This window comes from Dama dama, chromosome 27, assembly GCF_033118175.1.
Source record: "Dama dama isolate Ldn47 chromosome 27, ASM3311817v1, whole genome shotgun sequence".
In the NCBI taxonomy this organism is placed as follows: Eukaryota; Metazoa; Chordata; class Mammalia; order Artiodactyla; family Cervidae; genus Dama; species Dama dama.
In genome coordinates this window covers 34,325,433-34,339,268 of record NC_083707.1, presented here as the reverse complement: position 1 = coordinate 34,339,268, position 13,836 = coordinate 34,325,433, and positions in this window count along the sequence as shown.

Sequence of the window (13,836 nt, the reverse complement as noted above, 5' to 3'; positions counted from 1 at the left end):
AACTTTAGTGTACATCAGAATCACATGGAAGATTTATTAAATCAGATTGCTCAACCCCAAAGGGAGAAGGGGCCCCAAATTTACATTTTCCTACTGTTCCCAGATGATATTAAATAACCACAAGTACCTAATTATGAAAGTCACTCAGATACTTAATAGAGATTCTTGGGCTCGTCTTGTGAGAATTTTAAAATTCTCAGATTATTATGAGTCAAATCTAAGAACTACTGCTTAAGACAACAGCAAAAACTAAATAGCAACATGTTGAACTTTCAAACATCCTCTGACAAAAAGATCGAGTTGGGTAGTACTGTGTTCATTTAGATATAATCATCAGGCAGCCGTATACATAAGATGAGTTTGTGTGAGGGACAAGGAGTAATCACGCACATTACTGCTACTGTTTGGTGTCCGGCTGGAAGGACTGAAGCTGAAGCTCTAGTACTTTGGCCACCTGATGCTCAGAATTGACTCTAGAAAAGACCCTGATGCTGGGAAAGATTGAAGGCAGGAGGAGAAGGGGATGACAGAGGGTGAGATGGTTGGATGGCATTCCAGACTCAATGGACGTGAGTTTGCACAAGCTCCAGGAGATGGTAAAGGACAGGGAAGACTGGCATGGTGCAGTCCATGGGGTCACAAAGAGTCAGACACGACTGGGCAACTGAACAACAACAACAAATTTAGTAATCTGCCAAGGAATTGGGCTTCCCAGGTGGCCCTAGTGGTAAAGAACCCGCCTGCCAATGCAGGAGACATAAGAGACGTGGGTTCGATCCCTGGGTTGGGAAGATCCCCTGGAGAAAGCAATGGCAACCCACTCCAGTATTCTTGCCTGGAGAACCCCATGGACAGGAACCTGGTGGGCTACGGTCCACAGGGTCGCAAAGAGGCAGACACAACTGAAGTGACTTAGCATGCACACCAAGGATGAAGACCATCTGGGCCAAGAACATGGCAGTAGGAATGGAGAAGAAATTTAAGCCACCACTTACTGATTGTTACCAGAATTTGGCAGCTGAGGGAGGACATGAAGATGAATATGACAGTTTCTCAGTGAGCTGATAATTAACTCAGTGGTAACCAGGGACATAACATAGAATCAATAGATTCTAGGGCAATAGAATCAATTGGATGGGGTCTCCCACTGAAAATGGGAAGAGACCCTAGTTTTACGTCATTTATATTGTAAAACACTTAGATGCATCTCTAATTCTAAAGCAAAGTTTTACATATTAAAGGATCCAGCAACAGTTCATGAACATTTGCCCAACAAAAGGAATTTATTAAATCATAGCCCAGATTAACATATAGGGCAGTAACAGCTGGCCTCGAGTTCCCTTCTAAGGTATTTTCCTCTCAAATGTTACTCTCCACTCAAATTCAAGGATGCCTATTATCCAGCTGAAGATATGTCCAAGAGACATTTTTTCTTTAGTATTTATCCTTCTAATATATATTGACTCAGATAATCACTCATTCACGCTGACTCTGGGCCCTTTCAGTTTTATTTAATGTTTCCGAAGGTTGGTAAGAACTAATAAGAGATGAAACTCAGACGAACCTCAGGTCATATTGGGCTGCACTCCACTGGCCTACAAGCCTTGTAGTTGCCCAGCCTCGAGACTGAAGGAGGAGCCCCAGGACAGGGAGAGAGACAGTGATTTACTGGATAGGGGATCCTACCTGTCTGAGACAAGGGGTCACCCTACCATGGATGACAGATGACAGGCAGGCCATGGCAACAATCTTCTCCACTCAGAGGAGGAGGCTACTGTTTATAGGCAGGACTGACCTGAGGTTGGCTCATCAGTTACCAGGGAAACCAGCAACTGGGGCGGGTCCCTCCCAGCCCCTCAGGTGAACCACCATCACAAGGGTAGCTCTTTTCCTTTAATAAACTAGCAGTTGGAGCTGTTCCGGCCCGAGGACTAGAATCACTAGCTGGGGCAGAGGACAAGCTCGTTCCTGTAAGCAGGGACTGGTTGATCAGGGAATGTACAAAGAGCAAGAGAACAACCATCTTGAGTGGCCTGACCATTACCCTCCATCCCACATACCCTGCATGACCCTTACAGTTTTGATTAACCCTCTTCCGAGATATCCCTCCCTGGAGTCAATACATAGTTGTGCCCTGCAACCAAATACTGCAAATGCAATAAGACAACATAAGCTTGAGTATCAAGAATCTAAGAAAGAGGACAAACTTCAGAGCCCCGTGGCTTGTCAGGTCACTTTTCACGGAGTTCCAGAAAACAGAATCTCACTCTGGTTCCAGCAGTCAAACTCAGTTTCACAGTGAGGCCACCACTGTTGCTCATTCCACGGATAGATTCCCTCTGCTCAGACTAGGGATAAAATTTAAGATTTCATTTCAGGGACGGTCATGACCAGTAAACAGAACACCGGCAGTCTCAGCATTCTGAGATTATACCACCTCTGCAACCAAGTCCTGGCCTGCAGACCCGTACGGCTCAGCTGCCCTTAGTCCGAAGGCTGGAGAGGTGGTGTGACAACCAGCCACAGGTTAATACGGTACAGCGGTGCCTTTCTCCCAAAGTGCACCTAGATTATTTTAGCACTCTTACGTGGGGCCGAGTAGAAGACAGGTGAAATCTGTAAGTCCCTTTCCAATCTTCTCCCTCTGGGGCAACAAACATAAAGCACCTGGACTTACCTGCCAATCCCAAGGCCACTTGATAACATGTTCCCCTGGCGGGTAGGCCTACGGCGAGGACAAAGGTAAGATACTGTCCTGACCAACAGCTGGCAACAGTCCTTCAGTGGTCAACGGGTGATCTCCGCTTGTGTTGACAAGTTGCTTCTGGGTTAAAGCGGTGGAGGCTCTTGCTCCTGGGACATGTCTCATGTTGAGAGCCGGGTTCCTGTCTCATCATTAAGTAATCAGTAAGCAGCCCATCCACTGCCTAGCAGCAGGGCGATAATAAGGAATACCAGTGAACGTTGTTTTTAATCAGCCTATTCCTGAACTTCATGATCAGTGAAGTGGGTTCCTTGGTCCCCGTCTATGCCCTTAGTGATGGTGGTGGGTGGAGGAGGTCCCATATGTCATGCACAGCTGTTCGAGACCCCACATGGTGGCTTTTGTGTTGCTCAACAACTCGAGTAGGCCCTTTGTAACGTCTTTCACCTGTTGTGACGCAGTGTAGGCAACAGATGGCTATTGTCCCGTCACGCTCTGTCACTGCTCTGCCCCATTTCATAGGTGGGACCAGAAGCCCAAGAGTACTCATGCATTGTTTTGCCACTGCCTCAGGTCCCCACTAGAGCCTTCTGGCCACATCCACAAGCCTGGCCCTGGTTAATATCCCTGAAGCCAGCGTCTGTAATTGTTTAGGACTGGTGGGTCTGACGGGGTATGCGTGTCTCACCTGACCAAGGAACACCCAATTATTTGATTAGACAGTACAGATCCTTGCATCTGGTCTGTATTCACCAGCCATCAGCCTGCAGTCAGATGAGCTACAGCCATGGTGCTGCTGCTTTTAAACTTAAGAGACTCTGAGGTTAACAGGCTATCATCAGTATAATGGAAGAGCTTTCTCTTCCATCATCTCCCATGGTGGTCAGCTGCCACAGGGCCCCATATACTAGTAGATGGCCACCTCAGGATTTCCCCAGCAATGTCCCATTCCTCATCTTTATTTCCCACCATCTCAGGGTTTGCACAAGTTTTCTCAGCCTCCTATTTGCTCACCAATTGTTGGGCTGCACCCCAAAGGTCTGAAAGCCTTATGGTTGCCCAGCCTTGAAGCTAGAAAAAAAGCCCAGAGACAATGACTTATCTGACAGGGGGATCTTACTCATCCAAAACAAAGGGTCCTGGAGGGACACTCCACCCTCTCTGGGCAGGCAGGCCATGGTACCAACCTTTGCCACCTGGGGAAGGAAGCTACCATTTATTTATAGGGGGAATTGACCTCAGATTGGCTCATCAGTTACCAGGGCAACTACCAGGGCAGGTCTCTCCCAGCCCCTCAGGTTAACCACCATCACAAGGGTAGATATTTCCCTTTCAAAAACTAGCAGGTGGAGTCGTTCCGGCCTAAAGACTAGAACGATCACTAGCCTGGACAGAAGGCAATCCCATTCACGTGAGCAGGGTGCTAGTCCATACAAAGAGCAAGACAACAGTCATCTTGAGTGGCCTGACCATACAGACCAGACGATATACTTCAGTAAGGTAGCTGAGAGGGAAAAAAAGTGGACTCAAAATAAGGGTCAAAGGGGTTTCTAGTGATCCAGGCAATGGTTTAACAAACCTAAGTCAGTAATTCTTAGAAAAAGAGAGACAGGGAAGCTAGAGAAAGCCTCTACATTTAAATGAGAGAAGGGAATTCAGGTTTCCAAATGGGACAGATTAGACAAAAATCATCTCTAAGTGCCCTTGAGCTGCTGAAGAGACAATGGCTGGAAATACTAAGGTTATAGAGAAACGAGATGCCAACAGGGGAGCTGTATTCTGCTATCCATGTTTCCCTGGGGAGGAGGCTGAGGCTGCCAGGCCTTGCCAATCAGAGGGTCTCTTCCAGGAAGAGGGAAGAGACCAACAGGACCGCTGGGGGTCTCCCAAGGCTGCAGGGACAGAACTGGAGACTGAGGAGCTCCTTCAGCTTTCCCCTCAAGGTGTCAGTCACCTGTTGAAGTTACACTAGAAGGAGGCTAAAAGCTGTGCTAAAAATCTTACGATAATGGCTAAAATGGTAACTTTATGGATTTTATCACAGTAAGAAAAAAATTTTTTTTAAGTTTTCAACAGACTATCTTTGATACTAATTTGTGGTTGTGGTTGTTTTAATCACTAAGTCATATCCAGCTCTTTGTGACCCCATGGACTATAGCCCACCAGGCTCTTCTGTCCATGGGACTTCCCAAGCAAGAATACTGGAGCAAGTCACCATTTCCTTCTCCAAGGGATCTTCCTGATCCAGGTATCGAACCTACGGCTCCTGCACTGGCAGGCGGATTCTTTTTTTTTTTTTTTTTTTATTAGTTGGAGGCTAATTACTTCACAACATTTCAGTGGGTTTTGTCATACATTGATATGAATCAGTCATAGAGTTACACGTATTCCCCATCCCGACCCCCCCTCCCACCTCCCTCTCCACCCGATTCCTCTGGGTCTTCCCAGTGCACCAGGCCTGAGCACTTGTCTCATGCATCCCACCTGGGCTGGTGATCTGTTTCACCATAGATAGTATACATGCTGTTCTTTCGAAACATCCCACCCTCACCTTCTCCCACAGAGTTCAAAAGTCTGTTCTGTACATCTGTGTCTCTTTTTCTGTTTTGCATATAGGGTTATCGTTACCATCTTTCTAAATTCCATATATATGTGTTAGTATGCTGTAATGTTCTTTATCTTTCTGGCTTACTTCACTCTGTAAAATGGGCTCCAGTTTCATCCATCTCATTAGAACTGATTCAAATGAATTCTTTTTAACAGCTGAGTAATATTCCATGGTATATATGTACCACAGCTTCCTTATCCATTCATCTGCTGATGGGCATCTAGGTTGCTTCCATGTCCTGGCTATTATAAACAGTGCTGGCAGGCGGATTCTTGACCACTGAGCCACAAGATGCTAAAGAGACCAACAAAGTTCAGGACTTCCCATGACTCTTAGTTGAAACAGTTATCTAACTTAGCAGATTGACTAACTACCATACTCTTAGTTGGAAAGCCTGGTGGGCTGTGACATAGGAACAGGGGCTGTGAGGGAAGGCCTTGCTGAGAAGATCAGAAAGAAGAGAGGTGAACGTGGGAATCTCTGGGAGAAGATCTTCTCAAACAGAATAGCGGCATGGAGCCCAGGCGGTAGGGGTGTGTTGTTGGCATGTTCAGCTCTTACCTGGAGCAGAGCGAACCAGCGAATCTGCGGGGAGATGTGGTCAGAAAGGCAAGGACAAGATGATGTGGTGCCTTGTGTCCCGAAAAGGCTGGGCTTTAGTCTAAGTGATAAATTGAATCATAAGGAGAGAGGATGTGATTTGACCTGGCCTGTTTTAAAAGGATTATTCAAGCTTATGCGAGAAAGGGCTGAGATAACGGGGTGAGGGTTGGGGGGCAGTGATGGGCACAGTGGGAGCAGAGAGTCATAGATTATTGCAGCTGTCCTGTGCAAGATGGTGGTTTAAGAGTTGGTTATTTGAAGGCTGAGCATCAGTAGGATTTACTGGTGGTTTAGTCACTAAGTCACATCTGGCTCTTTGAGACCCCATGGACTGTAACCCGCCAGGCTCCTCAGTCCATGGGATTTCCCAGGCAAGAGTACTGGAGTGGGTTGCCATCTTCTTCTCCAAGGGTTTTCCCAACCCACGGATCAAACCCAGGTCTCCTGTATTGCAAGTGGATTCTTTACCAACTAAGCTGCCAGGGAAGCCCTGAGTGATTTTAAAAGGTCTAAGGTAAATGAAGAGTTAGCTGTGGTTGTTTAGTCTCTAAGCCATGTTCAACTCTATGCAATCCATAGACTGCCACACACCAAGCTCCCTTATCCAGAGTTAGGGGTCACTCCAGAGTTTTTGACTCCAATGTAGCTGCTCTGAGTGTGAGACAGGCTGATGAGCAGGGTTCCACATTGCGGCATCAGTGGTGCATGGCACTTCTGCACAGACCCACACTCAGAGGAGGCGGGGGCTTCACTCAATCCCCGATCTAAGGTGGCTTTGGGTGTGGCTTCATTAAGCTCACAAAAGGAGCCCCCAGAGAGCATGCAGCAGGAAAGACACTCAGGGTTCAACACAATGCCTTAAATGTGGAAGGATTTATATATGTTTGTTGAATGAATAAATGATGAGCAAGATTGAGAACCAGAAAAACTGTAAAATGAGAAGAGTGGACAATATGACCTTGGCAGTCCCACCTAGCTTCATCAGCTTCTCACAATGAAATGACTGACACTTTTCAGGAGGGCAGACTGCAGAGGAGTTAAAAGAATGGCCTTCAGAGCCAGACAAACCAGGGCAGGAGTTACAGCTCTATCACTTAGAGTATGACTTGGCCAGTGCACGCAAATTCTCCAAGTTTTCTGCACCTTCAAGGTACAAGGTTATTGCAGGGATTGAATGAGATACTATAGGAACCTACTACAGGGCCTGGTACATAGTAACTCTTTAAGTACTGAGAGCTGTTATCATTATTGTCAGTATTGCAGAGGTGGTAGTGATGAACCAGAAAGCCTCTTGGAGAAGTGAGAATTTGAGCTGAGCCTTAACAACTAGGTTGAATTTAGAGGGGGCTTCCCAGGTGGCGCTAGTGGTAAAGACCCTGCCTACCAATGCAAGAGTTGCAGGAGATGTGGGTTCAATCCCTGGGTTGGGAAGATTCCCTAGAGAAGGGCATGGCAACCCACTCCAGTGTTTTTGCCTGGAAAATCCCATGAACAGAGGAGCCTGGCAGGCTATAGTTCATGGGGTCACAAAGAGTGGACACAACTCAGTGAGTGAGCGCGCGCGTGCACACACACACACAGGATTTACAGAGAACCAGGGGAGCAAGATGGGAGAGAGGGGTCATACAGGAAAAGGTTAATGGAGGCAGGAGAACAAGAGGGGTATTTCAGGCAGTGGTGGGGGCTCCAAGAAAAAGAGAATTACCAGGTGGGAGAGACCAAGGAACTCATAGCCCATAGGCCACACATGGGTGCTTAAGCTGAGATCTCTAAGGAAAATTGCACAAAGGAGGCTCTGTGACCCCAATATTCTCTAAGCCACTGGATCCTCCCCACTTCCTAAATGTTCCTAAATGTTCAAACTCTGGAGGATGGATACAGAGCAGGTGTCACTTCTAAGCCATAGAGTCATTTCAAATACTGCCATTTTTGAAAAATTAATTTAGTTCTATAAACCTTATTCCACAGGTATGAATTGACCACTACTCATTAGGTCATATTAAAGTCAGCAGAGACCAAAGGCAAAAGTGGAAATGTCTTCCCAGGCACAGATGAAAAAGACCAAAGTAGCACTTTTAGACGGAGAAGGCAATGGCACCCCACTCCAGTGCTCTTGCCTGGAAAATCCCATGGACGGAGGAGCCTGGTAGGCTGCAGTCCATGAGGTCGCTAAGAGTCGGACTTGACTGAGCGACTTCACTTTGACTTTTCACTTTCATGTGCTGGAGAAGTAAATGGCAACCCACTCCAGTGTTCTTGCCTGGGGAATCCCAGGGACAGGGGAGCCTGGTCTATGGGGTCGCACAGAGTCGGACACGACTGAAGTGACTTAGCAGCAGCAGCAGCAGCAGCAGCACTTTTAGAAGAACACACACAAAGGGATTTTCCAAAACTTGTACAACCTTGTTTTATAATTCAGGGCTTGAAAGAGAAGCCAGGTGGCCTATCTGCAGAAGCAGCACTCAGGAGGCTGATAACTCAGCTCATGGGTGTGCATTTCAGGTACCAAGTGTCTGCTGGGGTGCCCAGGAAAGTAAGTTGGGGGACAGGGGTAGCTCGGCTAACCTGACACAGATGCTGAATTATCCAGACACTCCCTGGCACAACCCTTGCCCCCTCTTTCGACACAGAAAACAGACGAAAGCCTCCTCATCAGGAAAACTACAGTGGGAGGCATGTCAAGGAGACTTCCCCCCAAAATACTAAAACATGACCTACATAAGTAACGTCCAAACACCTCCAAGGGCTTCCCTGGTGGCTCAGATGGTAAAGAATCCGCCTGCAATGCAGGAGACCTGGGTTCGATCCCCAGGTTGGGAAGATCCTCTGGAGAAGGGAATGGCCACCCACGCCAGTATTCTTGCCTGCAAAATTCCATGGACAGAGGAGCCTGGTGGGCTACAACCCATGGAGTTGCAAAAAGTTGAACACAACTGAGCAACTAGCTAAAAAAAAAAAAGAAACACCTTCAAGGGAGAAGTGTGGAAATGTTAGAAATACGATCACCCGGGAAACCAGCTGTGTAAGTGAAGATGTACATCATGGGTCTGTGTGTCCTTTGACCATGTAAATATTGCATGTTTTTCATTCATTAGCAGCTGAAATAAAAACCTACAGCCTTTCGTCACAAGGAGATAACCCACTGCTATGTGGATTTCTTCTCCCTCCTCCAATCATTTAATCCGTCCATTCCTCTGACTTGCTCTCAGCTGTCAGACCCCTGATGCCACTTCAGGGCTCCAGAATCACCCCCATACGCCTGTGATCCTAGTGAACTGCTCCTCGTCACAGAATTCTTTTTTTCTGGTTGGTTTCCTACAGAACTCCAGAAGGCTCCTGTTCAGATGTGAGCGTGCCTACCTCCCACCCAGAACACGCTAATGGTCATTCTCAGCAGGACAGCAATTCATTTCTCAGGGAACCAGTTGCCACGTTGAAAAAGGAGAAAAGTGTCTTGGGGCAGAGTTTTCTGGATGGTGACAGCTGAAGAGAAGAATACGAGGTCCGGTGTACTCTCTGTGGAGCAGAGAGATCAGGGAATTACAGAGAAACTGCAGTGGAGTGGAATCCGGCCCGAGAGCTGCAACTCTTGAGCCCGCATACCTGGAGCCCATGCTCCACAACAAGAGAAGCCACTGCAGTGAGCAGCCCTCACACCACAGTGAGAGAGCAGGCCTGCCCGTCACAACTAGAGAAAGACTGCACGCAGCTAGACCCAGCACAGCCAACAATAAGTAAACAATAAATTAATTTTTACAAGTGTCCTTGCTGAAGCAGTAAAATATCTACATTAATTGTATTAAATTGTATCACCTTTGTAATATTCTGTATAGGGATGGTTGTCTTGAGGTAAAGCACTTGTACAATTGAGTTGCAAGCCCAACTGTCACACTTAGGATTTATGCTCTTTTAGTGAAAACTGTAATGATATAAGAAGTGTGGCTTCACTTGCAGTTGTGAGAAATACTACACAGAGACCTCATGAACACTTAACTTGGGCTCCCATGATGGTACCATCTTGCAAAACTATCGCCCAGTATCACAGCCAGGATACTGCCTTCAATACTAGCCTCCCGTCTTAGTCAGATTTCCCAGGTTTCATCTGTACACCTCTGTGTGTGTGTGTGTGTGTGTGTGTGTGTGTGTGTGTGTGAATTTAGTTCTACAGTTTTTTCATATGCTCAGGTATCCACCACAGTCACCTGACAACTGTTTTCCATTGCTAAGCTTTTCTCATTTCAAAGATGTTACATAAAGTGGAATATATAGCCTGTAACACTTTGGGATTGGCTTTTTTCACTCAGCATAATTCATCTAAATTGTTGCACGCATTAATACTTCATTCCTTCTTATTGCCGACTGCTGTTCCACAGTGTGGATGGACCACAGTTTGTTTATCCTGTTGAAGGACATCTGGGCTGTTTCCACTTAAGGGCTATTACAAATAAAGCTGCTATGAACATTGACGCACTGATTTTTGTGTGAACACAAACTTTCATTTCTCTGGGAAAATGCCCAAGAGTGTCATTACTGGATCGTATGATAATAGCATGATTTGTTTTATAAGAAACTGCCAAACTCTTTTCCAGAATGGTTGTAGCTTTTACATTCTCATCAGCAATGTATGAGTGATCAACTTCTCTTCATCCTTGTCAACAACACCAAACATCAAATTGTTGTCACTATTTTAGGCACTCCAGCAGATACATAGTGATAGCGCATTGTGGTTTTCATTTGCATCTCCTTGAAGGCTAATGATGCTGAACATCTTTTCATGTGCTTATTTGCCATCTGTATATCATCTGTATTCAGAACAGCTTTTGCCCATTTTCCGATTGGATTTTTTTTTTTTTAACTGTTGAAAATGGTTTTTATTGAAGTGGAAATTTGCTTACTTTTCTCAATAGGAAGTCCATCTTGTAAAATTCATTTAACTGGAAGTTATCTTTACCCTAGAGCAGTTTCAGAGGGGGTGCTGAGGGTTGTTTATGCCCGCTTGGTAAGTACTAGGATTGTTTTTTTTTTAATCATTTTTTTTTTTGGCTGTGGTGTATAGCTGCACAAGGGCTTTCTCTAGTTGTGGTACCTGGGCTTCTCATTGCAGTGGCTTCTCTTGCTGTAGAGCATGGACTCTAGGTTCACGGGCTTCAGTAGTTATGTCCCCAGGCTCTAGGACTTGGGCTCCATAGTTGTGGGGCAGGGGCTTAGTTGCTCTGTGGCATGTGGGGGTCTTCCCAGAGCAGGGATTGACCCCATGTCCCCTGTAGTGGCAGGCAGATTCTTTACCACTGGACCATCAGGGAAGTCCTAGTACCAGTTTTTAAGATAGGATCAGAAAACAATAAAGCATGTTGACTCCTTAGATGCTTAAGTTTTCCCACCTTCTAGAGATGAAGATTCACAACACACACACACACACACCCCACAACTCTGCTGATTTACACCCATTTCTTTGAGCAAAAGGGTGCCAAGCCCAGGTGAAGACAGAGACTGAAGCAGCTTGTTTCTGCCCAGAGCACCTGCCCACTCTGTTCCACAGCGAGGGGCTTGAGGATCACCTGGGCACAGCTGAGCAGGTTCCTCCCCCGTAATCACTAGCTCACTCTGTAGAAACTGGGCCCAGACAAGACTCAGCTTCCAGAGTCACATGGCCAAGGGATGTGGACAAGAGTTAAGGAATGGAGGGCAGATGCCTGTAAACTCGGGGTTTGGAGGCTAGGAACTGGAGAGCAGTCGGCATGGAGGAAGGTGACTGGTGTGTATTATCCGACCTTAGTCAGCAATCCCAATCCTTCAGTTCTCTGCCGCTACCTACCTTATCGAGGCTCTTACCATATCAGCACCAGCCAGCACTCCACAATGTGGAAAGCTTTTCTAAGCCTGACAAAAGACCTTAAAAATGGATCTGGAAGTGCTCTTCATTGCAAGCGTTGATTCCACTGTCCGCCCATCCTTTGATGTCACATAAAAAGATTCGTCACGCTGACCTTGTCCTGCTGAACACAACTCTACCACTTGCTCAGAGGAACTGAAGATGTCTGCTTTCTCCTTCAGGGAAAAAAAAAAAAAAAAGACAAAACTTTTCCCATTTGCACTCTCTTTTCAGTTCCTCTTAGAAGATACATGGACAGGGAAACACCCTGATTGGTTATGCTATTTTTAAAAGAATTTCTAATAGCAAATAATTTGTTCCATCTGGGAAAAGGCTGATGGCATGTTCAACAACCAGGCATGAATCAGGATGGATTATTTCCAGCATTTAAAAAAAAAAAAGTTTATTTAGATCCACATTGCACTGGTCATTCAGTGTCACTGGCATTTCCTGACCCTAAAGAGGGGCCAAGCCCTTGGCTGCTCCTCTCATCCCTTGGGGCTTGCCTGGTGGCTCAGTTGGTAAGGAATCTGCCTGCAATGCGGGAGACCCCAGTTCGATTCCTGGGTTAGGAAGAGTCCCTGGAGAAGGGATAGGCTACCCACTCCAGTATTCTGGTCTAGAGAATTCCATGGACTATATAGTTCGTGGGGCCGCAGAGTGAGACACAACGGAGTAACTTATAACCCTCAACCCTTGAGGCCGCTTGCCTATCACAATACCAAAGACATTTCGTTCACCAGCCCTCCACTCCTCCGTGGCTTCTGCCAGCAGTTTCAGGGTGGCTGTGGTGGGGGCCATGTTGGTTCACAGTGGGGGGCTACTGAACATAACCCAGCCATCAGCAAAGGCACGAGGTGGTGTCACGCACCCGTGACCAGGCTTTTGGCCTCTCTGGGTCACTGTTCCCAAAGCACACAGCCTCTCATTGGAGAAGAGGGAGCAGAAACAGCCAGCAAGTGTGTAGGGAGAACAGAGATAAGATGGGTCCTAGGGCCTCATTTTGACCCATCCAGCTCTCATCTGCCCTCCAGGGCCTCCAGAATTAAAGGCATTCAAAAAAAGGAAGTTAAATAACCAAGGTGACAATATACAACCTTGATATACTCCTTTCCCTATTTGGAACCAGTCTGTTGTTCCATGTCCAGTTCTAAGTGTTGCCTCTTGACCTGCATACAGGTTTCTCAGGAGGCAGGTGATCTGGTATTCCCATCTCTTGAAGAATTTTCCACAGTTTGTTGTGATCCACACAGTCGAAGGCTTTGGCATAGTCAATAAAGCAGAAGTAGATGTTTTTCTGGAACTCTCTTGCTTTTTCGATGATCCAACGAATGTTGGCAATTTGACCTCTGGTTCCTCTGCTTTTTCTAAATCCAGCTTGAACATCTGGAAGTTCATGGTTCATGTACTGTTGAAGCCTGGCTTGGAGAATTTTAAGCGTTACTTTGCTAGCATGTGAGATGAGTGCAGTTGTGCAGTAGTTTGAATATTCTTTGGCATTGCCCTTCTTTGGGACTGGAATGAAAACTGACCTTTACCAGTCCAGTGGCCACCGTTGAGTTTTCCAAATTTGCTGACATGTTGAGTGCAGCACTTTCACAGCATCATCTTTTAAGATTTGAAATAGCTCAACTGGAACTCCATCACCTCCTCTAGCTTTGTTTGTACAGAGCGACTTCACTTTCACTTTTTACTTTCATGCACTGGAGAAGGAAATGGCAACCCACTCCAGTGTTCTTGCCTGGAGAACCCCAGGGATGGGGGAACCTGGTGGCTCTCTTAGGTCCATAACATTTCTGTCCTTTACTGAACCCATCTTTGCATGAAATGTTCCCTTGGTATCTCTAATTTTCTTGAAGAGATCTCTAGTCTTTCCCGTTCTATTGTTTTCCTCTATTTATTTGCATTGACCACTGAAGAAGGCTTTCTTATCTTTCTTTGCTATTCTTTGGAACTCTCCATTCAAATGGGTATATCTTTCCTTTTCTCCTTTGCCTTTAACTAAAGGCAAAGGACAACTACTATACATAAAACATATAAGGAACAAGG